We start from the raw sequence: 18,990 nt of genomic DNA, 5'->3' as shown, positions 1-18,990 counted from the left end.
GAGGTGTCAACAGGACACCAAAGGATAAATACCGTGCCCTTCCCATCCTGTTTTTCCTTGTAAAAAAAAACACGTCAGCATCATCCTCTGTTCTCTGACTTTGGAAAACTAGCCCTATCATGGTGGGTGCGAGCTGACGTCAATCACCAATTCCTGGTAACTTCATGGAGGTTTCTTTTGTTTTTAAGAATGTAAAAAAGGCAAGCTGCAACTGGGGCATCTTTCAGACCTAGTCAGCCTGCCGCAACAGGGCCTGGTGGCTGGGGGCTCTGAGAGGGGGACAGCACTCAGGGCTGCCCCGAGCCTGGGTCAGCACACCCACAGCGTGCACGCACACACAGGGACCGCGCACATCGTTCACGGTCACACACACGCACACGACTTCTGCACACTCACGCAGTGCAGCCACCAGCACCCTCAGCGACCCCCTCGGCGTGCACACTCACATCCACAAGCAGACAAAGGGCGGCAGATCCCTCACCTCCCCCCCACCTCACCCCCCGGCAACGCTCCCACCCGGCAAGCAGCCCCGGCCCTGCCGCCTTCGACGGTGGGGTCCCACTCCGGGAGGGCCGCCCCGCTCCCCTCCCGCCCTTCCCCGGCCGCAGGGCCGGGACGCTGGGGTGCGGAGTGGGCACCAGAAAGTTAGGCACCGGGAGGGGACGGGGGGGGCCGCTCCCCTGCGCCTTTGTTCAGCGCCGGGGCGGGTTGACGGACCCTTGGCGGGGCCGAGCTGGGCGCGCCCCCACTCGCGCCCACGCTCCGGCCCGCAGCGTGAGCCTGTCCCGCGGCCCCGCCGTCGCCACCGGGCCCGGGGGGGGGGGGGGGCGTTGAGGGGGAGGAGGAGGATTGAGGCAGAAGGTGCCTCTCCAGCCTCCCTCCCTCCCTGCAAGGTGAGCCGCAGCTCCGCTCCGCGCTCCTTTTGTCTCGGTGCGCGGCCGCCCTGCCCCGCCCCGCCCTGCCAAACTTTCGGCGGGGTCCTCGGCGCCCCGACGGCCGCCCCCGGGGGCCGGGGCCGGGGTCCGGATCCGGATCCGGGCAGGAGTGGCGAGGGACCAGCCGCAGTTTAGCGCCCGGGGCCGCGCCGGTGGCGGGGCGTCCCCGTGGGGGCGGCCGGAGGGCAGGTGAAGGGGCCGTGGGCGGCCCCCTCGTTCCCTTTTGGTTTCTTTGGGACGGATGAGGTCGGCCCCATCTTTGCGCTTTACGCAACAGGTAGGGATGCCAGGGGCTGGCCGCAGCATCGGCGGCGCGGAGCCGTGGGCAGGGGCTTTCGGGGGGCGGGAGGGGGGCGCTTTTTTTTGTTACGGTCTGTGGAAAAGTGCAAAGGGGAGAGGGAGGAGAAGCAACAGCCTTTCCAAATTCCCTTTCAGTTGTTTATGTACTTCCCGTGTCCATGCAAGAAGGGTTCGTTTCGCAACTCCGGAGATTTTTCTTTTCTTTTCTTTTCTTTTTTTTTTTTTTTCCCCTTCTTTTTTTTTTCTTTCTTTTAAGCTTACTTTTCTTTATGTCCTGCGTTTGCCCGTCTCATTCCGGGAGATCAAACTGACCGAAATCAGATACCCAGAGGCTTGTCCTCACTGACAGTCGAGGGAATCCAAACAAAGAGGTGCATCTACCGGAAATAATGATTTGAGAGATGTTTCTCTCCCTTCCCACCCCCCCTCCCGCCTTGAATTAAATTGTTGTTGGTTGGGTGGTTTGTTTTTTTTTTTTTTTTTTTTTCTTGTTGTTGTTTGTTTCTGGGAGGTGTAGTTCGAGGGAAGTTTTGCGCCGGAGACGGGGCCGAGGTTGAGGAGGGGATGGAGAAGACGGAAAGTGGCGGTGGTGGGAGGGGGCGGGGGGCGCGGGCAGTGCGGGACCCCGGCCGCGCCCGGACGGCGGGGGGGAGCGGGGGGACCTGCTGCCGCTGCCGGCTCTTTGTCTGCTCGGGCAACTTGAACAAAAGGAGAAACTCGGGTGAACTCTCCATCCCTCCCTCTCCTCTCCCGGGTTATCTCATCTTCGGCAACTTTATCCGGAGCTATTTACTCAACTTTCTCCGAGCTCTCCCGCCGCTTACAAGCGAAGAGCCCCGCTGTAGGCTCGTCAGGAAACCGGGTTTCGCAGTTTTAAGAAAGGAGAAGGTACGTTGGGACCTCGGCTTTATTGTTCTTTCCCGGCTCCCCCCCCGCCCCCGCCCCCGCCCCGCAAGCTGCGCTCGGGAGGCTGCGGGCCAGCCCAGCCTCTCCTTTGTACTTTTCGGAGCACATGCAGGTATTTTTGGGGAGGGTACGGCAGTCAGTCCGCCCTAGTTCCGGTAATACAGGTTGGGGGGCACTGCTCCGGGGGGGATTTGCCTCCTCCTTGTGCCTATTTTGCGTTTTATTTTAGTGTTGTGTTTTTTTTTTTTTTTCCTAAGGGGGGAGGGGAGTGGGCTCAGAGAACTTTCTGGGGTAGGCTGTGTAGAGAGGAAAGCTGAACACGGGGAAAACTTCTTGGGCTTGTAGGGAGTCCTGGGGGCCCTGGCCAAGGAGTGGGGGCTGTGGGGCTGGGCAGGGCAGCGCGCGGCAGGGGCAGGGTGGGGGTCCCGCGGAGTGCCAGCCTGGGCCGGAGTGGGACAGGGACACCACAGAGTTGCTGCTGTGGGACCTTCTCAGGGGAGCAAGGTGCGAAGAAGTGCGGAGGGACGATTTTGGGAGGAGAGGGACCACAGGGAGGACTTTGTTCTTCCCAGTGTGTTGATCCTAGCGGAGGGGAACGGTGGGAAGGGTCAGTCTGGGCTGTGCACAGTGCAGTCCGCTCCGAGCCCTTGGGAAAAAGTGATATCGCCTTGGGTTTTGTTCCCTTCTTTTTGGTATTCACGCTTTCTAGAGTAAGCATTGCAGCTTCAGAAAACTTACTCAAGTGCTCTTTGTACTTTCCTTGATCATCTTGCTTAACTTAGTGTCTTCTTATTTCCCCTTCCATTTTTTTTCTGTGCTACGTAACAACCAACACTTTTCCTCTTTTTTTCATCCCAGTCCACTGCTTTCCCTTTCCTGTGTTATTTTCTTGTCCTAATTTGCCAGTTGTCCTTCTCCCTCCTTAGTTCTATCTGTTTCAGAATTTCTGAAGTCTCTACTTTTCCATTTCTGTTGTCACTCATTCTCCTCCTTTCCTGGTCCTTTTCCACCTATTCTTCTACCTATATGCTTGCTTGCATTTCCCATGAAAAGCTCCTTTTGCCATGATCTTTCTTTTCATGCATGGATATGCTAGGGTTTCCCCTGATGTGAAGCAAACACAAAAGTTTCTCTCATTCCCTCTTCTAAAATTATTCTTCCATGGTCTGTCCTACCTGCACGTAACTCAGTTACGCAGACAGAGCTTATAGTATTTTTATATAAAAATATTAACCTTCTCCTTTCTTCTTTTCTTTATCTCTGTGCACATCCATCTTCTAGTCTCTAAAAGCTGCTTCTAGTTCTTTTTCCCTCCTCCTTGGTGTGGAAGTTTGTTCTTTCCCCTTTCCCCCACTCCAGCTTGGCAGATCCGACACTGCTCTTCACATCGTTATTCCCTCCTCTGCAGAGTACTCACACTTTTCTCTCTGTTCCTCATATTCCTCTTCCCAGCCTAAGAAACAAATTTGCTTTTGGTACTCCTGAAGGAACGGTGCCGCAGGAGTAGCAGCATACGCAGCCATGGGTTTGGCTGCTTTGGCTTCCTTCTTGCTGGGCCAAACATCAGCAGTGGTGCTCCTTGCCAAAGCCCCAGCTGCAGTAGCACTTCTGCAGTTGGAGGTGCCATGGGGGGACACTGAGCTGGCGTTAAGCGGGGAGAAAAGATCAACTCTCCTCCACTATCCTGACAGGTTTCCTTCAAAAGGGTTGGCGAGTTTTATTTTTGCTACATGGGGCTTTTTTATCGACTTACTATTTTCATGAATTTTGAAATACCTGCCAGTGCAGTTCAAGAGCCATTTTATTATCTTCCTTTCCTGCACTTCAGCACTTTCTGTAATGTAAGACTGCGCAATGTGTAGAGAAATACGAAAGCCTTTTTCTTAAAGCACTGAAAGTACAAGAGTGACAGCATCCAGCTCAATTCTTCTGTTACGTGCTGGCTCGTGATGTTTTTACAGTGAAATGCCATCACCAGGCTTTGAGTTTAGGATGTGTCTAAATCTGTGAAGAAATAGTGTTTGAAATAATTCAGAAGAATTTAACTTTATGCTTTTATGTTAGTCCCCGAGTGGTGTGGCAGAGTTACTGTGCTGAACTCACATTTCTTCCTTTTATTTGAACAGGTCAAAACGTGGTTGTCGGGAAAATGGGATGGCTGCCAAAATGTCAGTCTGTGATGGGTGCCATGTTGCATCATTCTTTGAGTGGTGGAATACAGCTTGGGATTCTTCAGGGGTGGTTAACATGGTACAAACTGTACCGTGCAGCTGCTGAACATCTTAACCGTTTGGATTCATACGTTAAGTTCATGGGCTTCTGGAAGAAGTGGAAGGGCTTCTTGCAGAAGCGCGAGGATATTGTGGAAAATACTGCTGAGACCTATTGGATTATATCGCCGTCTGAGGTCAAGGTCCTGCAGCTGATGGAAGGTATGCTTCACCCCTGTTGCAAAAATACTGTGTCTCCCACATCAAAATACTATGCGCATCGTCTTTGTTTTAAACAAACTTGCTTTGTAACCTTTTGTTGTTTTCTTTGCCTTGCTGCTGACGCCTACCAATAGTTTTGAGTGGTGTAATCTGACAGAAACGCCTTACTAATGGTTTGGCAATGTTTATATCTTAAATGTAGAAGGAAAAACTGAACATGAAAATACTTTTGTTTTCAGAGGCAACGGATATTTTTGAAGTAATGACTTCCTTGGGTCTAGGAGTGCTTAGCAGCTTTGGAAAATCAGACTAGTTAACTTCTAAGAAAAATAAGTTAAAAACAATTTAAACAAAGCATTTTCCACAATTACGATCTTCCAAGTAGCCGACTTTGTTTAAATGTATGTTACTATTTTGAGTTGAACTCCAGAAAATGACCTTCTATTATTTAACATCTTTTCCAAATACTAACAAAAAGCTTATGGATAGCTTGTGTGGGGGAGAGAGCACATAGAAGTATTTCACTTAAAAATTCAAGGAATTTTTTTGTTTCATGTGTTTTTAAAGTTTTGATTTAAGGCTGTTTTCAGAGCGCGTTTGCATCCTGAATATCCCAGTACTGTGAAAGTCTATTGAATGCAGATAGTACTCAGTTTTCTTGTTATTGTATGAGATAATGGCTGTACAAACAAGAAATGAAAACTAGTGGAGAAAACAAGCTCTTAAAGAGTTATTAATGAATAAAAAGTTATTCTTGAATCTAGATTAAGTGTTAAGCCAATGGTGAGGAAATCGTTGAGCCCCTTAATGAACTATGAAAACGGCAAAGAAAATTTTAAAATTATTTAAAATCTGATCCTTTTATACCTGTTTTGTGGAGTTCGTTTTTGTAGCTAAAAATGAATGACATGAAAACAGTTGGTTTTGTTGCGTATTTCAGCTCATCTGATTGGATCCAGCCTATACCATATGTAGGGCAGACAAGTATTCATAATCTTAAGAAAAGTGCTGAGCTGGCTGGCCTACTTTAGAGCAAAATAGAAATGTGAACGAATAATCACTTGTTATCCTGTCCAGTTGTAAACAGAGATACAAGAAGCAATACAGTCCTAATTTCCTGGTTCTGGCTGTGTTTTAATAAAGACCTACTCTTAATTTTCTTTATCATTGAGGATGAGCTTTATGTTACGTACTGAATGCAATTAACGTACATTTAGATTTCCCTTCTTAATATTGTTCTGCATTTGTACTGTTTTTGAACTTTGCAGGACTTAAGTTAGCTGTATGAAAATCTTCATTTTGAAACTTGAAAAAGGAGAGTCTTAGGCTGTTTGTGGAAAGAGGAAAAAAAGAATAATAAATGGATTGTGCTGGATAAAAATATTTAGAGCTGCTATCTAGTGTCGTCTTGGAAAAGAAGCCCAGTCATTACGTTTCTGTATTTAAAGGAAACCAAAACTGCCATCCTTTTTTCTTTCTGTGCAGATTTTCTTACTGTTCAGTTTCTTCTCAGGCACTTGCCACTCTTTAGAGAAACTGAACTGGACAGAAAAGATACACTTAATTTATCTGCATGAAAGCCATTCATTTTCATCAACACTGAAAACTGAAGTAAACTTTTACTTACAGTTGTTGTAAATAGAGACAACTCCTTGTCATAGCTCAATTTGAGAGTTTGGGTAGATTGAATTTCATCATTGCCATAGGATTTGGGATATATTATGCAAATTATTATATATAGTTGTATTTGTTTGTACCTGGAACATTTCAAGCATTAATAACTAGGTGACAAAACTGTTAAGATTTAAAGAGGGGGAATACAATTTATCTGTCTTCAAGTTTCTTTGGACTATTTCCAACAAAACAAAAAGAAGCATTCTCATGTTCGGAGATAAAATCTGTGGAGAGAGGAAAAGTAGAGCCAGCTGGGAAACATTTAGCATGGCAGTTCCCAGCTGGTAGATGTACTGCATTGGTGGGAGGTGAGACCCTTGCAGGCCTTCCACAGAGATAGGGAAAATGCTTTTTGCAGGCCCTGGCTGGAGCGTCCCTGTACCTTTCTCCTGGGAACAATCCCAGCAAAAGTGGCAGCAATAGCAGGTGAGGGCAGGGGATGGATGGAAGCTCAGCAGCACCTGGGGCCTGGGAGTAGTGATGGGGAGCACCTGCCTGAACTGGGGCAGGAGGCAGCCTGGCTGTCTCCAGTGGGACCTGGTTGTGAGGAGCTTAGGAGCTGCTGCTGGAGAGGAGGGTTTCAGGTATGTGAGCTCTAACTCTATAAAAGTGCGTGACAAGGGTTGCTCTTGTGGTTTGATCCTGGTTACAATTGGGCCGTTGCTTGCTTTGCTTGTGACTGTCCTGGAAGGTGATGATGGAAGCCCTTGCAGATACCCTGGGCAGTATGGGCTTGAGGGTGAGCTCTGAACTCCCCCTCACAAGCCTACTTGGGGATGTGTGGTTGTTAAGCTGGTAGCAGAATTTACACCTAAACCAAATTAAACTAAATCCAGACTGCCTGAGCAGCGGTTCCTCCTTTGAACTGTTCTCTCAGTTAAGGAAGTCTTTTAGCCAGTGTGCTTTGTTGCACGAGAAAGTGTCTTGCTCCACATACCGGAGGAGAGAGTAACCATGGGGATGTCTCAGGCCAACAGAGCATGAGTACAGAGGAGATTTAATAAGCTGTGAGATGTGATTTTTACAGTGTGTTGTGGGTAGGTGAATTGCAGTGTTGGAGTTGTGCGTTGCGAGGGATGGGCAGAGGAAAAAAGGGAAGGTTTTGCAACTTCTAGGTTTTTTAGCTAGTGTGTGGGGTGGTATACGGAATAGCTTTCTATCAGTGAGCATCTAGGAAGACGGAAAGGCAAATGTGATAAAGACTTTGTTTTATTTCTTTGATTGCTCATTGCCTTTAGTGAAGTACTTTTTTGACGAATGAGCTCCAGAATTACCAAGTGATGCAGAAATTTCCATAGACCCGTGTTCCCCCCTCGCTGGTTCCTGAAACAAAACAGGGACAGGAATGCTTTCTGGAGGGCTTGCTGCCTCATTCCCCTCCAGTGGGAGGCCCCACTCCTGGCAGTGCAGAACAAAGGGGCTCCCTTCTCTGGAGGCTTTGCCAGAGCGTCCTCCTCAGGATGTAGAGGTACAGTTTGACTCTTGAGTAAAATTCTGTGAGAAATCTTTTGGAAGTATGACAGTTGGTCCCTGAAACAGCTCCCAAACTGTCCAAAGAGTATTGTGTAGTTATGAGGAGGGTGGTATGTTAAGTAGTGACTTTGTGCTCCTCACTGGGAAGGTGAGGCAGAAGCTGTAGGACTGGGGCATATTCTTAGAACAGAGTTGGCTTTGTAGCTTTGATTCCATAGAAAATGATATTGATAACAGTAGGATTTTTTTTTTCTTTTCCTCAATGCTGGGTGAATTTCATGTGCTTAATTGTATAGCTTCATACAGTAGAAATCATAATTGCAAATACAATGTTTTCTCTTTTTATTTTTCTGCTTTCACTTGTGTGTCACTTTATCAGGTGACTTGAAGTACAATACTCTTACAGAATCAGTATAAGCTTTGGAGTATGGTTTGTGGCTTTTTAGCTTGTGTGGGCAAATTTCATGAGAGGAGTAAAGGAAAGTTGACTGAGGTTGGAAGGAGAAAGTTGCCACTTGAAATCTGGGGGTGGGGTGTGTGGGTTTATACCACCCTCATTTTATTACATTTATCATTGAGAAATACTTGCATAAAAACTTATGATGAAAAGGAAGCTTCCAACATATGAGGTGCTTTCTCTAAAATGCTATCAGTTATGTCAGGGCAGAGGCATATGGTGTCTGGAGTAGTTTTCTTTCTCTTGGTTGGATTTATTTTATGTAGCAAGAAGCTTTCCAACTCCCTGAGTCTGTTTTGATTCTTTTTTTTTTATTTGCATTGTCATAACACAAAATTTGTCACAAACTACTTACGAAGCCTGAGGTAGGGTGCTATTGTGCTTGATACCTTGACCTTTCCTAGATTAAAATACATAAATGTGTTTGGGTTCAGTAAAGGGAAATGGATAAGCTAGGGGAGTTAAGAATATTTTAACACAAAAATAAATGTGTTCTTTGTGACCTGTGAGGACAAGAACAGTACTTCTACTGAAAGGTTATAAGACTCTTGGAGATGTGGATTCTTTATTAATATCTATGAATACTGTACATTAGGAGAAGATCCTGTGTCTTACTCTGTAGAAAGAGGAAAATGCTCATATCTATTAGAAATATGCAAGCCTCTGCTAAAAATAGCAAAATGATTACACTTTTTATACTTAAAAACTAAAAAGAAGCTATACTTCTATTTAAGAACTATATTGCCACCTTATGAAATGTACTGCATTTTGATACATCTTAAGTATTCAACTACCCATTTTTCTGTTACTTTTCTGTGTGTGTGGTTTTTTTAAACTGCGTTTGTAAAGCATTTTGTACATGAAAAGCATAATGTCAAGTGGGAAGATGAGTGTAGTGTTGCTCTGGGTGTCGGCATGACTTCTCCTTCAGAGATAAGGGAGAGCGGCAAAGTAGAACCACTAATGTCTACACGGGATTCCTTGCAGGCATGGGTGAGGATGGAAGGGAAGGCATGTGGTTGTTGTAAAACTTAATAAGTGGGCAATGGGAACAGGTATTCTGGGCCAATAAGGCTGGAGTCTGCCGTAGTTCTGAGCCAGCGATGATCAGTGAGGAAAGGAAGAGGTGAAGCATCTTGAAAATGAAGGCTAGTGGCTAGTGACTGACGCAATAGAGGAAGGAGAGGTGGATTTTGTGGGAATGAATGAAAAGATGTTTGTTGTAATTTGTGTCTGGAGGCCTGAGCTGTCTGAGCATTTCTAATGGGAAAATGTAGTGAAATCTTTAAATGGCTGTAGCATAGGTTATAAATATCTCAGGGATCAGTAGTATTGGCTTGCTGTTCATAAGCAATAAAATTGTTTCTGTTTAATGCTGTACAAGGAAACAAATTTAACTTTAGCTTTGCATGTTTTGACTTACATTTGCTCCCCAAATACCTCCAGTCTTCAATTGACAATACAAGTTAGCTGCTTCTGTTTTGCTTTGCAATACAGTGCAAAGCAAAACTTCATTTAGGTAAGTGGTTCAGGAATTGCGTATATTGTTTTGAGTTTATCTCAGAGGTGACACCTTGTGTGGCTGCTCACCTGGTTATCTTTCAGGATTTGCAAACGAGTGTTGCTTTGTGCATATTCTCTGAAAATAACAAAAGTTGTGATGGCTCCAGAAGGCCCAAGAAGGAGGGCCACAAAGATAATCAGGGGGCTGGAGCACCTTTCCTGTGAGGACAGGCTGAGAGAGTTGGGGCTGTTCAGCCTGGAGAAGAGAAGGCTCCAGGGAGACCTTTTAGAGGCTTTCCAGTACCTAAGGGGGGCTTACAGGAAAGACAGGGAGAAACTCTTCAGTAGGGCCTGTTGCAATAGGACAAGGGGTAATGGTTTTAAAATAGAGGGGAGGTAGATTCAGGTTAGATATTAGGAAAAAATTTTTTACAATGAGGGTGGTGGAACACTGGAACAGGTTGCTCAGAAAGGTGGTGGATGCTCCAATCCCAGAAACATTCAAGGCCGGGTTGCACGGGGCTCTGAGCAACCTGATCCAGTTGGAGATGTCCCTGCTCCTTGCAGGGGCGTTGGACTAGATGACCTTTGAAGGTCCTTTCCAACCCTAACCATTCTGTGATTCTAAGGAGGTACCCTAGATTACGTAGCAAACATGAAATGTATTTAAGCAAACTGCTGCCTTTGTGCAGGCTGGTGTAGTACCACATAGGGCATTGATTTAGGCCTGTAAGCTACTTTAGCTTGGACTGGACCAAAACTAGACCAATTTCCTTACTGGAAAACAGGCATTGGAAGAAAAGGTTGTTCTGGTTCACAACTTCGTGTTTTCAGTGCTGTGCTTTTTTTTTTTGTTTATTGAAAATCATTACCCTTGCAAAAGAAGGAATGAAAGGAACTTGATTCTCAACCCAAAGGCTTGTTCTTTATCATGTAGATACCTCTCAGCATTATGTTGCTTTGTCAGTTTAAAGCTTTCCTTTTGCATATGGTTAAAATCTGTGTCCTAGATCATGGCTTGGTTTATCAGATTTGGATTAACTGCCATTTCTTCTTTTCAAATAGCTTATTTTCCATGGTATCAACACCTGATATTTGAATATTATCATCCATCTTCAGAAGACTTTGATGCATGGGCTCTTCTAGCCTAATTTAGTTGACGATTTGAATGCATTGTGAAAAACTTTGTTTAAATTGAGAGAAAAGTTGAGTGATTATTGCTTTTAAAGCATAATTGGGAGCACAGCTTGCAAAATAAATAGCTGTCCCTGTAAAAATCTATGTTGTCAACTCAGTTACTCTTCATACATCAGCTATTGGAGTTAGCTAGAGAGGGTTTGATGTGTATCTCCTGCAGGAATTCCAGCACTCAGGCAATGGAGGAAGTGGGCTATAACCTGGTATATGTCCATGGCAGCAGTTCACCTAGTAATAGGACTAAAAGGAAGTTTTAAAGGTAATAATATGAGAAAGTTGCTCCCTCTCCCCAAAGAAATGAACAGATATGGTGGGTTGACCCTGGTGGACCTCAGGTGCCCATCAAGCTGCTCCGCTCTATCACTCGCATCGCACCCCCTGCGCCCACGAAGCTGGACAAGGGGAGAGAGAAATATAATGCAAGGCTCATGGGTTGAGATAAGGACAGGGAGAGATTACTGTCATGGGCAAAACAGACTTGGGGAAATGAATTTAATTTATTGTCAGTCAAAATCAGAGTAGGGTAATGAGAAATAAAAGCAAATCTTAAAACACCTTCCTCCCACCTCTCCCTTCTTCCTGGCCTCAACTTCACTCCTGGCTTCTCTACCTCCTCCCTCCAAGCAGTGCAGGGGGACAGGGAATGGAGGTTGCAGTCAGTGCATTACGTGTTATTTCTGACACTCCTTCCTGCTCATGCTCTTCCCCTGCTCCAGCGTGGGGTCCGTCCCACGGGAGACAGTCCTCCACAATCTGGCTCCAATGTGAGCCATTCCTATGCACTGCAGTTCTTCACAAACTGCTCTAGCATGGGACCATGGGTCCTTTCCATGGGATACAGTCCTTCAGGAACAGACTATTCCATGGTGGGTCCCCTGTGGGATCACAAGTTCTGCCAGCAAACCTGCTCCAGCATGGGCTCCTCTCTCCACACGTCCAGAGGTCCTGTGGCCTGCTCCAGCATGGGCTCACCATAGCCTCCTTTGGGCTTCCGCCTGCCTCAGTGTGGGGTCCTCCATGGGCTGCAAGTGGATCTCTGTTCCTCCGTGGGTCTCCATGGGGACAGCCTGCTTTACCATGGACTGCACCACAGGCTGCAAGGGAATCTTTGCCCTGGCATCTGGAGCACCTCCTGCTCCTCCCCCTCCTTCTTCACAGACTCTCACTCCTCTCTCTACTGCTGTTCTGCAGCATTTTTTTCCCCTTTCTTAAATACGTTATCCCAGAGACATTATCACTGTTGCTGATGGTTCGGCCTTGGCCAGTGGCAGGTCCGTCCTGGAGCTGGCTGGCATTGGCTCTGTCAGACATGGGGGAAACTTCTAGCAGCTTTGCACAGAAGCCACCTCTGTAGCCCCTCCACTACCAAAACCTTGCCACGCAAACCCAGTAAAATGGGCAATTTGCCTCATGTTGGTTGAGATTGGTTTTAGACCACACAATGCATTTAGATGCAAGATTAATTAGATGCTAGTTTATTTTAAATGTCTTATTTAAACTCATACTTAACACCTTCCTTGTATGCATTTTAGTGTATAGTAGCTTTAAACTAATAGCTGACATATTTTCATCAGCTGATTTGAGTTACCCAGTGCACTTTTTCTGTTTAGCCACCAACATTTGAGCTGATGTGTTTAAATCCAGTCATCTAGGTCAATTTTCAGCACAGCCAAATGAGAGTTGCTATTGACTTCAGTGGTGATATGGACCACTGGGGTTTTTGGAAAAGCAAATGTGTGTATACACATACATCACATGCTTATATTTTAGATATAAATATATATACAGACATGTACACATGCACACCATACAGTGCAAAATCAAAGGTGTGGTGCTTGAGGCAGCTTCATGAAGGAGACAATGGGTTTTTCCCCTCTGAAGCAGTGTCTAGTGCATTCCCAAACCTTGCTTCTGTTGTCTTGTGTCGGTGGTCTTCTATGCTGTGTTCCCTTTTTGTTTTGGTTTTTAGCTACTCGAAATATGTGCCCTGTTCCAATTTACCAGTTTGTTTCTTAAAATACATCCTGCGTGCAAATTCTGATCAGTCAAAAATATATAATGGAAAAGTGTCTTTTGAATTAGTAGTGATCAGGCGTAGACTGAAAGAACTCACTGTAATCAGTTGTAAACCACTTCATCTCAGTCTCAGGCATATTACTCACTCCTCCCTTGCCCCTTTGAAAGACACCACTGGAAAGCAGAAAGACATCTGAAGTGGAGCTGTGACAAGCACTAAACAAAAAAGAGTGATTACCAGTTGAAAAAAATCTGGCTGAACTTTTTAATACCTGTATGTATAATGTATATATGTGTGTACACACCTGTATAAGTTGGTTTGAAGGAATTAATGCTTTAAATTATGTACAGTGTTATACTTAAAGTGGCTAGAGGAGATTTTTTTTTTTTTTTTTTTGATATTGTGTTTTAACATCTTCAGTAAGAATTGTTGAGTGACAAAAAAACTATGTGTGGAATGTTACTTGTTGTGGACTTCACGCAGGGTAGATGTATTAGTTTCTCTCTGAGACAAGTGAAAGAGTGTTTGCAAAGGAAGACCAGAACCATTCCCAGATTGCATTTGCAAATGCAAAGAAATCAATCTACTGCTTTGACCTTGGATTGCATGTTGCAGTTGAAATAGTTGTTGGTTTTTTTTTTTTTTTTTTCCCTGAACACTGTTGCAAGAGGCTGTAAATTAAGATACAATGGATCAGAGAGTAGGACCAAACAGAGGCAGAGTAAGAACTCTTTTGCAGGACTGTGTGCTTGAGATTGTTGCCCAGGGTTATGCATCTTCAGTCTTTTCTTGAAGTGTACAGTTTTTTTGGTACAGTTCTGTGACACATGATTGGGTTGTCTGAAAACTGTGTAGGAGAGTGTATTCTAGACATTGAAAAATGTCTATAACTATCGAAAGTAAGGATTTGCAGACACACTGTATTCTGTTAGATAGTTTCTGAACATGAAGGGGAGGGGAGTTTGCTGGTTTGTTGCTCTACTGTACCAGGAATGGTGTATCCGGGAACGGTGTATCTGAGTGATGGCTGTTGAATTAAAGCAGTGTATATTTCAGGCTTCTGGTTGCTTGGTGTGAGTGGTGCTGTGCAAACAGCCCAGAAATTGCCTGGAGTCATTTTGCATGTGACACTTACACTTGTTTTCTACCATGGGCAGTGGTTTACCGTCACAATTTGTATAAGAGGAAGGGTGTTTTTATTTTTGTTTTTCATTCTGAATGCTTCCAGGCTGAAGAGAGCTATGAAGTAGCTGTTATTTCAGGTCAGTGCCTGGATTAACTTCTTGGCAAAAACTTGTTATGGATCATACACTGCTGTCACTGCAAAACACAGTAAGTGAAATAGGCTATCTCTAGTTCTGCTTAGGTAAGATCAATGTCTTCTATGAAAAACCAAAGGGAAGCTCTGTGGAGAGGCTGGGGTTGAATGTAGTGTAATAACCACTTGCCAGAAAGATACTTGATAGTAGTCAGCTTTTGGGGGAGATGCAGCCACTTAGTGTCTCTCTATTGAGAGAACCAAAGTGCTCTTATTGGAAGAATACTGGCATATCTGTTGGGCAATAAATGCTGTCATATGTGCTTTTAGTGAATCTTGACTTAATCTTCCTCTTGTCTTGGTGTTCAAAAATGAGAAATACAACAGATTCTGAGGAATATTGCCGTGAACAGTTGATGCTCACATTTGGGTGGAGGGCCGTACTTGCTGTATAGCAGAGCTGGCAAAATCTATAGGTGTTACTGACTGTCTTATTTTTGTTTTCCCAAGTGGGAAGGGGAACAAACACTTCATTAAGCATAACAGAATATTTAATTTCTCTTATAATTTTTGTATGGTTCTTGTCTTAGTTCTCCAATTCTTGGATTTAGAATTGCTACACTACCTGCACATGCCTCATTTTATGTTGAAATTGAAGTAAGTAGGAATTGTGTTTCAAAAAATTCCGCATAAGAATTCTGCATCAGTTTAATATTAATTTTAAAGTGAAATCTCATACTTCAAGGGTTAAAGTCTTTCATCTGGGCTAAATTATGAGTATAGAAGCTCTCTGTATCTTTAACTGAAATGGTCTCTAATTTATGCTTGCTTCTTCTGCTAGGTTAATGTTAATTAGTTTAACATATCACTCATAAAAGATGTCATGGTTGAGTCATTGTGTAGGTAACAAATCTTGCACTGGCTAGCAGTGAAGAAATATTACCTCTATTAAAACCCACACTTAAACCGTGGAGTCAGTAAGGACTCATGACATTTTGCAGTCATCCAGCTTAATGCATTTTAATGCCTTTAGTGGTGTGAGGGTTTTTTTTTGGAGGGGGGCATTTGAGGGGGATAAGCAAGTGAGGCAGAGCTTTCAGATTATGCAGTACAGTATATACTGTAGCCTGTGCCAAGTGAGAAACTTGGTAGAAATGCTGGCTCAGGTTGGAGTTAGGGCTGGATGCTGTAACATTGATTTAGACTTAAATAAATCTGTCCAGTGTCAGGTTACTCAAAGAAAGCATACATAAGCAGTGGTAAAAAAGCTCAAATCTGCTTATATTCAGAACCCAAGTAATTTGATATTAACAGGACAGCTAAACATTTACAAGTATGCGTGCCTGTAATTAGCTAAGTAATTTCATCCAGCTCTGCCCTGAGAGCAGCATTAGAACTGAGCTTATAGCAGAAGACAATTTCAGTCATAATTGTGGAGTGGTTAGCGTGACTCCATAATCCTTTTTTTTTTTTTTTTTTTTTTCCCCCCAAAATAATCCCCCAACCTCCTAGGGGAGGTCATAGCATGGTAATACAGCTTTAACTGTCTGAAACTGTGGAGGGCACCTACCAGTGCATCTCAGAAAGCATAAACTGACCAGATGTGTTTGCTTGCCAATTGTGTGTTTGTTTCCCTCTGAAGCAGATTACTGCAGCTTTGTGGCCAAGTAAACATGATGAGGTTGATGTGAGAAGAGGAGGGTTACCACCTTGTTCTAAAGTGCAAGTAACAGTCAACATGTTCTGTCATCTCACAGTCTGAGCATCGGAAGAAACTAGGTTACCTCTTTCATCTTTTAAATATCCTGCTAAATTTGGTGTTTCAGATCTGAGAAGTGGGAGCTTTGCAGCAGGTGGAGCTGGTGGAAGAACAGGAGCGTTCCTCTGCCTCCCTTCAAGTTGTGCGAGCATTTAAACTCCTTAGGACTATTTGGACTTCTGTACCCCGAAAGAAAGCGGAGCTGGTGATCAGTTTGTTTTAGTGTGAAGATTCAATGAAGTTTCGTTCATAAAAATGTACCATTCTCTGACATCCTGCTTGGCTGCTCGTAGCACTGGTATATTCGTTGGGTGTCTCAGCCTAGCGAGGTGTGACATAAGACAGCTATCACTTTGTGTCTCAGCGTAGTTAGGTGAAGACATAACTATCACTTGGAAGCGGCTGCAATCTTTAGTGTGTGACACTGCCCTTTTAATGAGATGCTCATTATTGTGTATGTAACATTAGGTTTTCCTTTAACTGAGGGAGACCTCTTTCTGTGAATGGGTTGCTTTTAAGGTGCTGTTTTTATGACATGGTTTTACTTTTAGCTTTCTTAGCCATTTGCTCATTCATTCATTCGCAATTATAAATTGCCAGTGAGACCCTTCTGGTTACCACAAGAGTTGAAAAACTGTAGCAAACGAGCAAATCTTTCTGAATTTGCTTCTCACCTTGGATTTGCATTAAGCTTTCAGGCTCCCTTTAATTTTAACCATGAAGACTGAATATATTACAGTAATTTTATTAACATCAAAAGGCTTCAAATTGTTCACGTGTAGCTCTTAAAATTTATAAAGCAGCAGTTTAAGACTTTGAAATTCTTAACAGATGCTCAGCTATGTTCTCAGTATTTGAGCTTAAAGCAGAAAGAATTTAACTCAATTATAATAATGTAAACCTTTCCTTTTTGCTTTGCATAATTAAATATTTTCATTTACATAGCACAGAAGTTTAATGTTCCAAACAGGAAGATAAGCAGAAGAAAAAGGCAGACAAAGATGCATATTTGATGCATGCAGAGTGGTAATGCATTTGCTGGTAATCTTACTGTGCTTATTAATAATAACTTTAAATAGAAATCCATATGCAAATTCCTGTGAATATGGATTGTATTTAATGCAGGAGTTGTTTTTTTTTTTTTTTTTAATTGAGTGTATCTCTTGAAATACTCAGTAAAGTACATTAGAATCGAGACAGGAATACAGTAACCTTGATATCTTCTTTTACTTCTTGTTTTAGTATATTAATTAGCAGAACATGTCTGGGGAAAATTTAAGATTTCCCTTTATTTATTTGACCAACTTATGTGGATGCAAGAGATGGCTTGAGTGTGCCTGTGTGGAAGTCTGTGATCCTGTACGTCTCTGATTTACAGCTGCTGTAGCGAAAACTATGCTAGAGGTGGTTGTTAGTATTGGTCTGAGTAATGCTGTGTATCAGATTCACCAGCCTGCTATCAGAGTAGTATCTCTGTGGTACAATGTGAAGCCTCGGGTATTTTGAGGGCTACAGAATAGAGCCAAGATCTGCAAATAAACAGCTGCACTTCTTTAAACTATTGCTGTTTGTCGTGTCCTTATCAGCAAAATGTGTCAGACTGAAATAAATCTTTGCTATGTTGCTGAAGAAATTTAGTGCAACTTCTGTTGGCTAGTTTAATATCGCACTTGAACCTTCTTGGAAGTCGGAGGACCAGTGATGTTCCCCTGTAATAAAATGAAGCACTTACGAATTTAAGAAAATAAGAATCAGAAATTATGTAACATATTACAGATTATGACAACCAACATGTTATTAAATACAAGTGTGTAAAATAAGATAATTTTTTTCTTTTTGTAGTGCCTTTTTGTTTCCTTACCTGGTGAAGTTTGAGGGTATGTGACTTGGTTTAGTTGAATGTTATGCAACAAAGCAGTCTGGAGGTTTGCTTTTTTGGTTGTGGTTTTTTTTTTCTTTTTGGCTTGGTGTGTGTTTTTGGTTTTGTTTTGTTTTTTTTTTCCCCATTTATTACATCCTTCAAATCTCAAATTCTAAGTGCCAATACATAGGATAGATAAAAAAAAAATCCTACACATCAGAATTAAGACAGGATGGATTTTTAATTACTATTTTCAGCATATGGATTTTATGGCATATATCAAAATACAAAATCAAGTGGAAATCCAAGCAAAAGGGAGAGCACCTGTTTGTGTATGTATGTGTATGCATGTATTTCAGGGCTGGGGACCTTAAAGGAAATTGGTGTTTTTATCTTTGACCTTTTATTCACATTTTCTGCAGGGATCCTTAGTTGATAAGCTTTGTGAAATTGTTTCAGCTGTACTTATCTTTCTGGGGTTTTCTGTTGGTTGTCTGTATTTCTTCAAATTGAAAATAGATTTTCTAGTGCACTATAGAAATCTTTGTCGTCTTTTTTTTTTTTTTTGCCTTGTTTGATGGGCGTGAAGATAAGAGAGCAGGATGTAGGTGAAAAAGAATGAGAATTTAATTTCCAATGTAGCAAAACTTTGTGTTCTAAAGCTTCTTCTGATAGCCATCCTTTTAGTATAATGAGAGTGGCTGTTTGCTAAATACAAATCCAATAGTGTAGCCTATTTACTTAAAGAACAAGTGAAGCTACAAGCATCTCATTAATGTTCATTTTCATATAATCCCAAAACTTGTAACAATATGTGTGCTCTTGTTTTCGTTTGCCTCTAACATTGATCATCAGGGAGTGATTACATGTTCTAAAAAAGTCTTTAGGACCTCTGAGCACCGTAAAGATAAATTTATTGGTAGAAATGCAGTTGGAGGCTGTGTGATGTTCTCTTAATTTTTGTTATTGCTCTTTTTTGCTTTAGCTGTTGGGTACTTTGTCAGTTCTCTGTTCCATTCTAGCTTAATTATACTTGTAATCTGAAGGGTCATGAGAAGTTTGCATTATGAAGTATCTGCTTAGCTCAGGAAATTGTAGTATTCTCTAGATTTATGAGGTGTTTTGATACTTAGGAGAAAAATGGGTTTGTTTTGGTTTATATTGAGTTAAATATAGTAAAGGTATTGGGGAAGTGTCAGTATTGCAGTCAGATTAGAT

General features: G+C 43.1%; 1 long non-coding RNA gene across 2 annotated transcripts in view; it reads left to right on the top strand.

Annotated features, from left to right (window-relative positions):
- Positions 1-2,005: 2,005 nt before the first annotated feature.
- Positions 2,006-18,990, top strand: part of LOC147601677 (uncharacterized) — a 264,462-nt gene continuing 247,477 nt past the window's right edge. For both annotated transcript variants that reach the window (XR_015257942.1, XR_015257941.1), the window contains exons 1-2: positions 2,006-2,123; positions 4,268-4,573. This is a non-coding gene — a long non-coding RNA (uncharacterized LOC147601677). The remainder of the gene's footprint in view (positions 2,124-4,267; positions 4,574-18,990) is intronic.

Source organism: Chlamydotis macqueenii, chromosome 2 (assembly GCF_036417535.1).
Source record: "Chlamydotis macqueenii isolate bChlMac1 chromosome 2, bChlMac1.mat, whole genome shotgun sequence".
NCBI classification, from domain to species: domain Eukaryota; kingdom Metazoa; phylum Chordata; class Aves; order Otidiformes; family Otididae; genus Chlamydotis; species Chlamydotis macqueenii.
The sequence above is the reverse complement of the archived record's forward strand: the minus strand, read 5'-3'. Positions and strand labels throughout refer to the sequence as shown.